A 14,353-nucleotide genomic window follows, 5' to 3' on the forward strand; every position below is an offset into this window, starting at 1 on the left:
ATAAAATTGAAAGGCCATACAGTCGCAACTTGCTGAAATTTTGACCTGAAAATGTTCGGACTTATTCCTTTTATAGGGTGTCGCTACCTCTGAAAAGGATACGACGGAAATCATGCTGGTATAGCTTTTGAGTGTATTGAATGATCGTTCCTTGTACGCTTCCTACACTTTTTGTCCTCTATGAAACCCAATTTCAACGCAACTGCGCTTCTAGCAAAGGATGCCCTGTTAGCAGTGGTGGATCCAGCGGGGGGGTTTGGGGGTTAAACTTCGTCTCAGTCAGTAGCGGACCCCACGGGGGGGGTTTAATACATAGACGCCATATTATACATACAAATGCGCCATATTAAAACANTTTTGGGGGTTAAACTTCGTCTCAGTCAGTAGCGGACCCCACGGGGGGGTTTTAATACATAGACGCCATATTATACATACAAATGCGCCATATTAAAACACCCCCCGTGGGTCCGCCACTGAGTGACACGTAGTTGAACCCCCGAAAACCCCCGGGGATTTCATATTTGATGCTCACCCTTGCCAATTTTTAGGCTACGCTCTATTTCCGCCAACAACACTCCCAACAAAGAGATTGCGCAATTTCTTTCACTGGCACTCGCATAAAAGCGTATTTTAAATTGATTACATCTTTACAACTTTGCCGAACGTGCACGCGTTTGGCAAAAGCGCCATGTGGCGCCAAGCCGCGCGTCACGGTAGAGCACCACACGTTGTCGCTCACATACACACACACACAAACACAGAAGGAACTGCCCACTTTTTATTCAGATGTCACGGACAAAGTCTTACATATCGATAAAGTGAGCAGCCAAAGTCATGGACTCGTTTGAGAAAATGATACTTATTTTGAATTACTGGTACGCTGCAGATGTGAATTTGTATTTGTGTGCGTATGTATGTGAACTTGGTGAATCTGCACGCTTATCGGTAACGTATGTATACAGTTTTTTTGTTGCAATTCTTGTCAGGATCCACATGTATGACAACTTTATTAAAATTTATTACGATACCGTAAATTGCCCTGTAGGAGGAGCAGCGAAAGAGCAGCAGGAGGAAGCTGCATGAAAGGGTAGACAAGCAACGGAAGGCTGGTACGGAGGCTGATCCGTGTATAAGCGCAATCATATACATACATACACATGTACATATACATAGTTTGACTGAGTTCGCGCCACACACGGTTTATTGCAGAAGATGCGTATCTCATTTTGATTTTCTCATTCGTTTATTGCGAAAAATTGTAAGTAAATATTATAATCAGTTGTACCGCATGCATGTAAGCAAGTTGTTGTAGTTGATGTTGTTGGCGGCCAAGAAGAGCTAATGCTGGGAATGAAACTAAAGAAGCGCAAATAGGCATTTGGTTGGTTTGTCCATTGAGTACATCATAAAGAAAGGAACGAAGAAAGAAAAAAAAGAAAAATTATGCGAATTCGACTTAAAAGCTACCGCAAGCATCTTCGCAATGAAAGGCAGATGTACATTTGTATGTAGCATTTCGCCGTTGGTGGTGACTGCACTCACGGTATTCATTGGTCAGCTTATTCTTCCGTCACTGGAGTTTTATGCGAAGTTTATTGTATTTTGACCAATAAACCATTTGTAGATTTGAGTTTCGAAAATGTTTGGAATGAGTGAGTCAGTTAACCACCATGACTAATGGCGATGAATGTGTGAAGTATTTTGGGATAGGTAAGGAAGGCGCCTATGAATCCTGTGTCTGTTAAACCAACTTTTGAAAAATTACTTTTCGTAGAAATGGTATGGAATTCTTGAAAATCAATATGTTTCGATAGGAAAACTCTGTTTCTCTTCAGGATACTTTCAGTAATAATATCAAATTGTTTATATAAAATTTTTTTAGTACTAACGATTTGTTATTGGTCCCCTCATTACGTTTTCGGTTTTTTCGACTTTATTTGTGATTTGATTCGTCAACAAAATAAAAAATTATTTTTATTTTTGATTTGATTGTGAACCAAGTAAAAAGTAAAAAATATTAAAAATAAAATGTTAAGCCACAATAACATTTATAAAAAAAATTTATTTATTTGTTTTTCGACTATTTCGGAATTTTCGAGACTACTTCGAGATTTCCAGGTTTTTCAGGATTCTCCGGACTATACGGAAATTTCCGGTATTTTTGTGACTTTGGGGATTCTGGAGACTATATATGGGTTCTTCGGGACTACTTTGGGACTTTTTGGATTACTACCTGATTTTAGGGACTATTTCAGAACTTTCGTTATATATATACATACTATTAAGTCTCAAAGAAATCGAAATAGTACCTAGAATCCTAAAAATCTCGAAAGCCGTCTCGAAAATAACAAAACAGTCCCGAGAATCCCGAAAATCTCGAAGTAGTCTCGAAGATCCCTAAGTAGTTCCGAAGATCCCGAAATATAATAATTAACTATCACAATACTATATATATAAATCACAATTACTGATGCTCTTTAGCAAGAAGAATGAACTTAAAAGATGCAGATCTTGTCTTTCCACTCAACCTAAACGAAATGATAGCAGTGATCGCTAAAAAACAAGACCAGCATGACCGATGGGATATATAACGAGTGGTCCAAAGCCGGAGGGTAGAACCTAGTAGGACGTATCAATCAATTTTTCTTTTTTGTTGGGAGCAACATTTGGCTTCGCACAATGTGGATACGACCTCTTCGAGACAACTTCTCTGACCGAGAAAAATTGATGTCCTACAATGCTGCCGATACGCGAAAATTCCTTTCGGTTTGCTGGGTTATAACAGTACGGCATCTTTATGTCGCTGGCGCTCATTCATCTACAATTCGTGCACTTCATTTGTTATACAGGTGGGCTGCTGTGGTTATGCTGTCAAGTCATTTCAGCGAACAATTCATTCTGTTTCCTGCTATGCTTTAAACGTTTTTTTGTTTGCGTTTTTACTTTTGGCGATACTCGCTTTTTAATTTTGTTTATTTTTATTTTTTGATTTTTTAGTTAGTGGCGTTTAAATTTTTTTCTCACCCACATTGTGTGTGGTTTTATGCGAAATTTTCGTCGGTGTTGCTTTATAAATTCACTTTTCAATTTTTCAGCCTTCTTATTTTGCTGTCTGTCCTTTTTTTGTATATTTATTTTGAATTTTTAATCAAGATCAAGTATGGCCCGCATATCCTTAGGGCGAACAGTGAGCGCGCATTGCAGCGATTATTGCGGCGGCGGCATTCAGTAATGCGAATGTATGTGTGGCAGTTTTATATGCGCCTTGCAGGAAAATTTATTGAATTTAAAATGAGTCGCTGGACTGTTAAGAATTTTTTTCATATTATATTTATTCGATGCTTTTATGTTTGAACCCGCTGTCTGAAAACTTTTCTTCACACATCCGTCTGCTTCTTAGTTCACGAAAATCTACTTCATTGGGGGATCCAGCATACTTCTGTGGAATTTTATTAAAATAATTTAAGTGACTTTAGAAAGTTTGCATTTTAATTAACAATTCAATAAAATTAATAGGTTTCCCTTGAAATTTTTTTATATTTGCATTAAGTTTGTATTAAAAAAACATTTTAAACTACACCAATGGCTAGTTAATCGCTTAAAATATTTTGTAGGCACCCAATGAAATATTGCTTTAAAGGGAAAATGGCCAGTCTAGAGATAGGACTATCGCAGAGTTTAGAGGGGGCATCTTACGTCAGCATACTTAGCTAAGAAGTCTGGAAGTCTGTGAGATTCTCCTAATAAGAGCTAATGAAAGAAGACACCGAATCCTGTTCCGGTGTCCATTATGCATCCGTCTGTAAAAATTTGTCAGATTTACTGTCACTAGCCAGAAAATTTGCGACACGAGCCTGTTCCATAGTTTCGATTTTTTCCGACAGGGCACTCATACCTTTGTGCTCCTAGCGCCACACGCATGATTCTTTCGTCTTCTTCTTTTTTTTTTATTTGACTCATTGCTGTTGTAATTTTTTCTGGTTGAAAGTGAAAATGGTCACGGCAAACATTTCATTTTTAGCTCATCGTTTCCCAAATAATTCGATGGGCCGCCACCGCTACTCATCATGTTCCTGGTACGCTGTTGTTTGTTTTTTTTTAGGTCAGCATAGATTTGTCTTCAACTGCAGACCAGTCGCAGCATGGTTTGTTCGCATTAAAGTGGCACACAGCATGTGAGCGAACTTAAATATATATGTATGTAAATACATAAGTACTAGGCTGGGTTGAACCCTTCACGAATATATATATATTTTATTTTATATATATATATATATTGAACGGAGACCAATAATTTAGTCGCCGAAACGCCATGAGCCGGATACGAAATTACTCGTGCGGCTAATTTCGAAACCTTACAACTCTTCAGGGTTAGTTCCTCGCTGTGCCTCGCGAACGATGGGCAGTCTAATATAAAGACCAGAGATAATTCCACCTCATAATCCCTTTACAGCTGATGCCAAAGGGAAATTCCTAATATTTCCGCGTGAATACTCATCGAACAATGGGCTGTCAGAACCCCTTCCATTCGAGTTCGTAGATTTTCTACGATGGATAGCCCTGATTGATTTAGTGACAGCCAGGCAGCAATTAAAGCTGCGAGTTCCGTCACATTTAAATAAAAAATTGTGCTGGACTGCCGCCGATCTCTGCAAGAGATCTGTCTAAGCAGAACAGTCTAAACCACATTTGGTAGGACGCCAATAATAGGGTTGCTAAAGAATTTATAAGTTTTGCGCCTCCGATATCAGTACTTTTTTTCGATACTTACTTGGATTGCAGTAAAAAGTATCGAGTAAAAAAATAATTGGTAAATTGAGAATAGTATCGAGTATGTACTTGGATTTACTTGTATCGATTCATCCCTAGTTGTAAGTAAATCTGAAGAAAAAAATACGGGTGTAGTATGAGACATTACGGAAATCGTGCACGTTGGCACTAAAATCTTGATAGATTATTTTACTAAACATACACCATAAGCGAACTTAAGTACATATACATGTACTTACATACAAACATTTATAAATAGTTAAAGTGGCGGCAATTAGTACTATAGTATAATGAAAGACTTAGGGCACGAACTTCGTTACGTCCACGACGTCACAATAAATCACAATGATGCTTTGGAAAAGCAAAAAAACTAAATATTATTTATTGTGAAAAAGCACTTCTGTGCGAAAAACAACTACAAAAGTAACTTTAATTTACATACACACGTTTATACATACATATCTACATACATACTTAGTATGTACCTATCGACCGACGCATTGCTCGAAAGAATTTATTTATTTATTTATTTATTTCAGTCATCGAAACAGAATTTCTTACAGACTATGATCATGTTTTGATATTTAATTAAACAGTGCAAAAAGGCTTAACTTAAAACAAGAAAGGCTAACATTAAAATTAATTTGCGGAGCGAATGTGTTACAAAGGCGAATGATTCTGGCTATCGGCTCGTTATAAGAGTAAAGCGACTTATGTGAACCCTCAATAAACTTTCTGGGATTTCTGAGATTTATATTAGATTCTTGTACTCGAAAAAGAACAAATATTTCTGGGCAATCAATATTGCCAGATAAAACATTGTAAGCAAATAGCAGCGACAGATACGACCTTCTGTCCGCTAGAGATTGTAAGCCAAGGAGTTTCCTCCTTGATACGTAACTTGGAATATCATTTTCAAAAAACACTCTTGAATTGATTGATTGATTGATTTTTTTCTTTCAAAATAAACATATGTATGTAAATTACAATATTAACTTAACATAAATTATAATAAAATATTAAAAGAAAGAAAAAGTAAGGCATTCTGTAAAAAGTATTAATATTTTAGTATCGAATGCCGTCTCAAGAGGAATTTAATGCACATTAACAAAAGTGTGTGGGGTGAAATTCAGAATAAACTATACATTGTAAGATAAATTTAAATTTAATTAAGTTGGTTTATGAAAAAGCGGTGTACATGCTCATGAGATTACATATTTAGTTCAAGTTTACTAAGTTGTAGGGTTCAGCAAAATTTTGATGTCGTCGTGTGATTGTTCTAATAAAAATGATTTAACCTTTAATAAAAATGTACGCAAATTTCTAATGACTCGTATAGAACCAGGTAGCGCATTGAAAGCCTTGCAAGAAACAATACTGAAGAAGTTACTGAAGTGAGTTGTGCGAGATGTGGGAACATAAACAAGTCCGTGTGAGTTTTGCCTTAAATTGTAGCTATCCGAGATCAGGCTATGCAAATAACCACAGCGAACGAAAAATATCTTTAAAGCCTTGTAGTAGTACATATGCTTTACGGGAAGAATTTTCAGGTTTCTAAACAGGTCGATGGTGTGATGAAGACGATTTGCATTCGATATTTTCCTTATGACACATTTTTGAATAGTTAGAAGCTGCTGGATTCTACTATAAGATGTACCTCCCCAACAGCTTATACCGGGGTAAATAGGAGAGCTACATGATCCTGAAAAGGCAAAGGAAATTGTGACTACACTAGGCAAGAATCCGAACATTTCAGGAAGGAAATTGTTGAGAAAGGGTTACTTCTTACATCAGTTTTGCATAGAACTAAATTAGAACACAAAATGCAAGATTTACAAGGTGAAAAAAAGTTTTAGTAAAATACTCTGTCAAGAAGGATACCGCAAAAGAACAAGTAAAATTTCTGAAATATTTTTTTTTGCAGAAAAGTGACGAGAGTACGTTTTAGCGGATTCTCTAGGAAATGCAACTGAAAACTTGAGAACAAAAGTGAAATTTCCAATGAGATTCTAGTTTGCCAACAGTGGTATATATCATCTCCTACGTTTACATGAAGTATCCACTTGGTTGTGGTTTGACCTCGCTACTTGTCATTACAGCACATGCAGAGTTGCTTAAGGGAATAACGCAAATTTAGTTCCAAAAGAAGTCAATCCACCAAACTGTTCCAAACTAAGACCGAATGAGAAAAAATTGGCGCTACTTGAAAGCGAAATGAAGGTCACAAAAAATGTGCAGTCCTTAAAGGAAAAAGGGCTTTAGCAGCTGTGACGGTGTTATACACTACTACAAAAAGGCTAATTCGCGGCGTTCCAGAAAAAACTAAAACCTCTTATTAAAAAATTACAACTCTTGTTTCTTTACTTCAAAAAATAAAATGGTTTTGTTTTTTGAAAATCTGACACTGACAACTGGTTCAAAACATATCACAATTTTTGTAGCGGGCAATTTTATTTAGCGCAGTCCTTATAAGTAATGTGGTTCTGCTTCTGTATTGCTAATTACGCAGGGCAACCAACACTGATTTTGATGCGGCAAATGTTAAAGCTATTTTTAATAGACTTTTACGCAACCGTAAGTATAAAACTTTTTATCAGGTCCAGATTTTGAGAAAAACGGGGCCAAGGTGTCAAAAAAACGGGTCTTTGTAATATTTGAGAAGCTCTAGCAAAGAAGCAAAATGTGATAGAACCTTCCACTTAGGCTTAGCTAGAACTCTTGACTACTATCCTGGAAAATACCATCTCTCGCACATAAATTATGCTTAGATGGCCAAAAAAAATGTCAACAAATTTTGTCGTTAAAATATGGCACAGTGAAAATAAGTCAGTGTCTTCATCTGACCTGCTAATGTTCATGATCCTGTGGACCTTTTCCCTTATTGTCATTATCTGCCAAACTGTTCTCCGTTTTGGTTTAAAAGGAATTTTAATGGCGGATTATTAGTAATCTGCGTAGCATTTTGGGGCTATGAAAAGGCTCTCCTGGAGTTCATTTATGTGCTAATAAAACTTTAGCGATATGAATTTGTAAAGAAGTATTTTTTAAGCAAAAAACAAAACCAACTTTAATTCTCGTATATATGTAAATTTTTACCAATATAAGCAAAGTTTTTTTCAAATTTATTTCGATAATATTTTATAAAAATATAGTTCATAATACACCAAATGACAGAAGAATAAATTTTCTATACTCTGTTCAAAACTCTGGAAAATTCAATACATTTGCATACTAATTTGCAGCTTTCTATTCAGATTTTTTAGAAAAATTAGGTATGCAGTTTTATAGCCCATTCAATTTTAATTTAAAAAAGTGCAAGTTTGAAGTTGCTGGGAAATCGCATTGATGTTTGACAATTTTTTAATGTAAGGTGTTGCTCATTTTCTCCACACAAAAATAATTGTCGCACATACTTTGCATGGAAGAATCTGCATGAAAAAATATTGCCAAAAATCAACGCGATTTTCTAGCAACTTCAAACTTGCATAATAAATAGAAAGTTGCAAATTAGTATGCGAATTCATTGAATTTTACTGAGTTTTACACAGGGATGAGAGATTTTATTTTTATGTTTTTTTGGTGTAGTATGAACTAAATAAAAAAAAATAAAATTATCGAAAATAAATTTGATTGATTGAGATTGAGGTCGAAATATCGACAATGAAAATAAATTAGAATAAAAGACTTTACATATAGTGCGAAAAATTCACTGTGCTAATACTTTTGTTCGTCACTGTACATAAAATAAAAAAAAAAAACATTCCGACGAATTGATGACCTCCTCCTTTTTTGAAGTCGGTTAAAAAATATGAAGCAAAACAAAATATATAAATATATAAAACAAATAGTGTAAATTGAAAGCATAAAAGCAAAAGGCAATAGCTAGAAAAATCAGTAAAATATCCACCACATGAAAAGCGCACGAGTCGTTTTAGCCGCACAGCAGCAATTCAAATAAAGTGCAAGTGCAATGTTGGAGCAGCCATAATGATAGCATTTAAAGCCATAACAAGAACAACAATAAATACATTGCGAATAGCAATAGCAAAAGTAAATACATACATAAAATAACAGTGGTTAGCGGCAATTGACCAACTGTTGACGGTAGCTAATTTCATTTGAAGAATGTCATCTTCACTTTAAGTGAAAGAAGTTAACACATAACACATTTCGCTACTGTAAAGGGAGTGGCGGTGCTGGCGCTGGCGCTGGTGCTACAACTTCTGCTAGTGGTGATCGCTGCGGCAGACGCACACAAACACGCACACCTATGCACTTAATTATCTACATTTAGCTGCATTGCACTTAAATCGCAGGCATTAGTGTTGCTACCGTTGCTGCAGTGCTTGTTTGCTTAATTGTTGTTGTTTTATAGCTAGTGCATGTTATTGCTTTGCTACTTCTTCATCTTTTCTGGTTGTTGTTGTTGGTTTTATTGTTGCGATTGCAACGACGACGCTTCCTCGCTTCAATAAAATGCATAAAATTCACGCTAAATGCTGAATTGTCCACATTTGTTTTGCTCTTCAGCTTAGTTGGTGGCAGTCATCTGCCTATATTGCCGTCTGTTGGTCTGTCAGTCAAACTGTTGATTTGCCTCTCTGTTTGATGCCAAAGTCTTTGGCGCCTAAGTGAAACTAATGTTAATCACATTGACAACGGTATGTGAAGTGAATCAAGTGAGTGGCAATCAACTAAGTATTTACGTACGCGAGAGCGTTTAGATATCTGTTTGGAGATTAGACGATTTATTCTTGCGTTTGACTTTTATTTTTAATTAATTGCACCGACCCTACATGGTGGCAAATGTGTTTCGTCAATGATTAATAACTTAATTAAATTGTTTATAAATTAATTACTAAAAGCGAAACAGCAGCCGGACTCCAATATTCGCTAGTACTATTCAAGAATAGCAGGCGCGCCTAACAACATGCAACATCTATTTGCATGCCTCTTATACTGTCATATTGTATACTTTTGGGCGCCACCTACTGCTTTTGGTTTAGAGAAATTTGGCGACAAAAACTTAGCGTAGCGATTGTCAGATTTCCACTGCAGGTTTTGAAAAAGAGCGACCGAGAAATGTGCCATCTCGGCACATGGGTTATGATTTATTTTCATTTATCAATTTATAGAGAAAAGATATTTTGTAAGGTAAAAAAGTAGAACAACTGACGCAGGATTTGGACACGTTAGTAGGTATTTTTGGTGTCTTACTTTTTCCCATATAGCGCAGATTTCTGTGTAGCTGGACTGACCCCAATAAGCTCTTTCTCTACTCACATCATCCCCGCTATGGATAAGTGGACGGTAGGCAAAATTTTGAAGCAGACAACGGTGAACTTCTACACGGATGGGTCGAAGCTTTGCAGGCGAGCTTCCATACTCTCTTTTCTTGGTGATACTGGCTTCAAAGTGCCATGGCGCACAATAGCAATCAATGGACAGCTTCCTTAATACATAGCAGCAACCTCCGCCTGAACAACACTACATTGGTCTGAAAGCGTGAACTAAAGATTGATGAAGATCCTCTTGAAAAATACTACTCCACCGACCCTTCGGTAAGCTTCGACCCATCCGTGTAAATGAAATCGAAGTCCACCTCTATTAGTAGATCCCAAGTTCATTAGAAAACAGGTGCCGCTAAGCCTGGCTGCAGCTGCATTACTTGCGATATTGACAGGCGCTATGTTAAGTTAGAGATTAGGGGCCACGGTGGGAGTGGTCCTAAGGGTCCCACTAATTCGAATGAGGACAGCTCATTGGACTCGCTCCAGTCTGTTAACTAGCGTAAAATTCTCCAGTATATTGCACCAAGCGAGAAATCCATAAAACATAATGGGCTTGACTATGGTTTCACAAAGCCAGGATAGAAAGATTTTGGAAAAAGACCCCATCTCTTAAATATTGCCCCTCTGCCACTGTAAAGAGGTATTGAAGGCTTCCTTGTTCTCTCCTCGATATTACGCTGCCACGAAAGCTTCCTCTCTAGAATCAAACCCAAGTACTTGAGCCAGGTGAATGCCTCCAAAGGAGGGAGGAGTAGCGTGGGGTACCTTAAATCTCCTAGTGCAAAAAACGAGTTCCACTTTACTAGGATTTACAGCAAGTCCGCCGTTCGCACAGATCATTTAGTTACCACATTCAAGTATCTCTGGTTAAGTCGTATAGGGTATCTAAAAGTTTACCCCTCACTAAAAGTACCAGCTCATCTGCATAGGCAATAAATTGGCCATCGCTACGTACCAACTTCTCTAGCAAGGTGAGAAGACACCCCACTCCGCCGCGACTAATCTGCCACTGATTATGCGATATCTCAGGCATCTGACGATTGCCCCCGGTAGTACATTGTTAAAGGCCGAATAAATTTCGAGAAAGGCATCCTGTATGCAGGCTGAGCTCCCGGAAGGCGATCGCGAGCAATCCTGGCATCCAATCCTGGAGCAATCCAGGATGTGAGAGCTTTTTTCAGCGTTCGGTATAAACGTCAGCCTGGGCACTCTTCAAACCCTGAGGATGTACCACTAAGCGACATAACTAGTGAAGATTGGACACAATCAACGGCACGATATACACATGTAGAAGTTTTTGCAGCCCACTCTATGTAAACCCTCTTTTAGTCAAGCAGAAGTGTGAGATCATTAACGATTACATACATACATTAGATGGCAGGCGATATATGTATTTATGTATGAAAATACTTTAACTAATCCGCTCACTAAAACTGTTATGTGGGACACGAAATCACACACACACTGTATCTACATATACTTAGTAGATGACACGATCATTTCTACTAGCTTAAGCAGGCCACAATAGAAGAGTAGCGTAGGAGCGATTTTGTCTACCAACGTTGTTTTGTGTCTGACACTCTAGCCCTAGATTAGGTTAGGTTAGGTGATACAACATTATTGTGAGGCGACAATGGCCAATTGTGATGCCCAGAAGATAGTTTCTCCATACCTATCCCTACATGCCTTTAAGTCATCTTGATTTTCTCGCGAATCTTAGCAGACCCGCTATTGACCGCTTTTACTATTCAAATACGCCTCAGCGCGTTGTCGAAAAAAATTACATGATCTCTTATTCATTTTAAACGATCTTGTGCAAACCCAAAAAGGGAATATGATTTTAAAAAAAAAAAAAAAAAAAATGTACCAAAATTTGTTTTCTATTTTCATTTTAGTAGGAGATACGACAAGGGCACGGCCTTTACCCATCTGTTTAATGGATGAAATCTATTTTGTATGAAATTTAACGTGTTAGAAAATATTTCGGGGGTGGGTTGGCTGCAAAAATCCTGGCCAGGATATTTTTATTAAATATTCATAAATTATTATTTTTTTTTAATTTTGCACTCATTTCATTAATGAATCAATTACATATATGCCAATCGAAAGCATAAAGCCTATAGAATGTGTGTGATGAGTGAGAACTACTACTAGTATTACCTACCTGTTCATACCAGCCAACCCGAATGGTAGGCCGGGGGAAAAAATAGACAACCCAACGTTTTCACATTCAATAGGCTTAATACTTTCGATTGGTATATAATTTGTTCATTAAACAAATGAGTAAAAAATTAAAAAAAAATAGTAATAATTTTTGAATATTTAATTAAAAATATCCTGACTAGGATTTTCAGCCAACCCACTCGCAAAATATTTATTACTTAACACGTTAAATTTCATACCAAATAGATTTCATTCATTAAACAAATGGATGAAGGTCGTGCCTTTGTCGGATCCTACACTATTTGAGATAATTTATTACACACTGAAACACTTTTGTTATGCACATTTTCACTGCTCACCGTCACTTACCATAAACTGCCCAAGTATCTAAACGATTTTCCTGCGCTTACTGTTTAAGTAAGCCTTGTATTATCAGGTGATTTTGCACTTTAATACGACTCAATTTTATTATCAACTTTTTATTTCTTGATTTTTTGTTTTTTTATAATTTTTTAACACTTAAATATTATCTACACGCGAGTAATGTATTTGTATAAGTTTATGTATTTACACATTTAGCTGAGCCAAAGAGCGTACACACCTTTAACAGATCCTTATTCCTTTGTATTTTTATTTCCACTTTTTGTTATTTTCTATTTGTTTTTTTTTTTTTTTTACACGTGTATGGATGTAATATTTAGTAAACGCACTACACACAGCCTCAAATGCGTGAAATTATTGCTGATGTTTGAATGGATTTTTTTATTTTTAGTTGACAATTCATTGAGTAAAATTTCACTCTTGTTGTGTTGCTTTTTATGTACAAACGCACCGAAAAACTGTTAGCCGACACAACGCTACAACATAGAGCCTGTCTGTGGCAAACCAGCCCGCAGACGGGAGTCCGGAGGTGAAAGGAGCCGTACGCGCGAACGACTGTCCGTACGTCTAACCGTTTGCTTGCCTGTCGCTGAGATTGTCACACTCCAAGTGCTTTTACGCTTGCGCTTTAATTTGGCCTATCAAGAGTTAGATAGTCTTCCTCTACTGCAGCGCTCCTGCCGCTGCTGCACTTTTATAATTACTACTTTTTTCTATGCGATATTTCACATGAAACAATGATTTTTATTTTTCCACTTGATTTGCTAAATTCAGTTCGTTTTAAGTCACGTTAATTTTTTTCTAAAAGTTAATTGTTGCGATTCTCGTCTTAGCACCTGGCGAGCAATTTCCGCTAAAGCAGCCGTTTCATGCGACGTTCGTTCGATAACTGATTTCGCGGTGCTTCCTCACGCGACCAGCAACTTGTCGCGCGAAATCGCGCAACTCAACGCAGCGACGCGCCGAAGAAGAAGCAGCCAACAGCAAGCCAAAGTGGCATCCAGCGCCGATGGCGGCAACAGCAAGCTCATCGTCAACGATTAGCAATTGAAGTGGTAGCAACAGGGAACGATGACGACGACGACGACGACGATGACGACGAGCAACTGTTGGCAGTGACAACAAATGAAGCGCTGAAACAAAAAGTTAACTCTGCGTTGCGCAAGCGTGCAGCGCGTACGCTAACAGCAAGCAGCCGCAAAGCAGAAGCGCAACCAAAAAAGCAGCGATCAACGACCAAATCAACATTGGCTGCGCATGCGCGCCTGCGATAATAAGTCTCCTTTTTTTATTTAACTATGCTTATGTAGGCGTCTCACGCCGGCTTTGCGCGACTGCCATCAGCGCTGGCAGTGACTTGACCATCGCAAATCGATATTCATGTAGTAGGCAGTGAGCAGGCAGGCAGGCAAAATCACATAAGCTCAACTACAATTGCTGATGTCGTCCCCTAACAACGACAAAACGCGCATGCGCTGAAGCCAGCGCGTGTGAGCCGCTGATAAACCGATGTCGGTGGTGTCGTAGTGACAGCGACCGTAACTCCGTTAGTCGCTGCCTTGGTGTTGGCTCCTCTCTATGCTACCCATGTAGGTATTGTTGGGTTTATGTTGCCGCGTTAATGTACTGCTGCATTTGGCGTTTTTTTGGTTTCTGCTTGACTACTACGCTTATTGCTGTTTGTCATTGCTGTTGTCCCCACTTGTTTTTTTTTTTTCATTAGCACTTGTTGAGCGCCTTGTGCGTGC

At 37.7% G+C, this 14,353-nt stretch overlaps 1 protein-coding gene across 1 annotated transcript in view; it reads right to left on the reverse strand.

Annotated features, from left to right (window-relative positions):
• The window catches only part of LOC108363142 (mucin-5AC), a 33,193-nt gene extending 19,713 nt beyond the window's left edge, over positions 1-13,480 (reverse strand). Inside the window, exon 1 of the mRNA XM_017616417.1 lies at positions 12,594-13,480. The gene's annotated coding sequence lies outside the window, so the exon portion shown is untranslated. The remainder of the gene's footprint in view (positions 1-12,593) is intronic.
• Positions 13,481-14,353: the final 873 nt, after the last annotated feature.

This window comes from Rhagoletis zephyria, unplaced genomic scaffold, assembly GCF_001687245.7.
Source record: "Rhagoletis zephyria isolate East Lansing unplaced genomic scaffold, Rhagoletis_zephyria_1.1 Rzeph_scaffold_01202, whole genome shotgun sequence".
NCBI lineage: Eukaryota > Metazoa > Arthropoda > Insecta > Diptera > Tephritidae > Rhagoletis > Rhagoletis zephyria.